The sequence below is a fragment of the Mus caroli genome, chromosome 1 (assembly GCF_900094665.2).
Source record: "Mus caroli chromosome 1, CAROLI_EIJ_v1.1, whole genome shotgun sequence".
Taxonomy (NCBI): Eukaryota; Metazoa; Chordata; class Mammalia; order Rodentia; family Muridae; genus Mus; species Mus caroli.
The window spans coordinates 54,299,611-54,300,122 of NC_034570.1; positions in this window are offsets into that span (position 1 = coordinate 54,299,611).

Below are 512 nucleotides of genomic sequence, written 5' to 3' on the forward strand. Positions count from 1 at the left end.
ATTTCTCAGGGATTCCTGCACTCCACGTGATGTGTGTGAATTCGTTCTGAAATACCTTAGCTCAGGTCCAAGAATGTTAGATGTTATTTGTGTGTTTTTACTCTATGTACAATGTTTTCTGGTTTTTACAGAGTAATGGTGATTTAATTATGAAAAACAAAGTCTTTTAATATTTTTCTGTCATTATTCTATAGCATGTAAGTATCAAATTAGTCTATCAAGATTGTATTGTGTTAAAATGTTGATTTTTTTAAAATTGCTGTCTAGAGTCCTGCAAGATGGCTCAGTGGATGAAAGTCGGATGATCTAAATTCAATCCCTGGGACGTGTACAGGAGAAGAACAGAAACAGCTCCCACTGGCTGTCCTGTGATCACATGCATGCTCCCGCTCTCTCTCTCTCTCTCTCTCTCTCTCTCTCTCTCTCTCTCGCGCACACACACACACACACACACACACACACACACTAAGCAAATTCATGTCATTTTAAAAACAGCTATTTGGGTTATGACC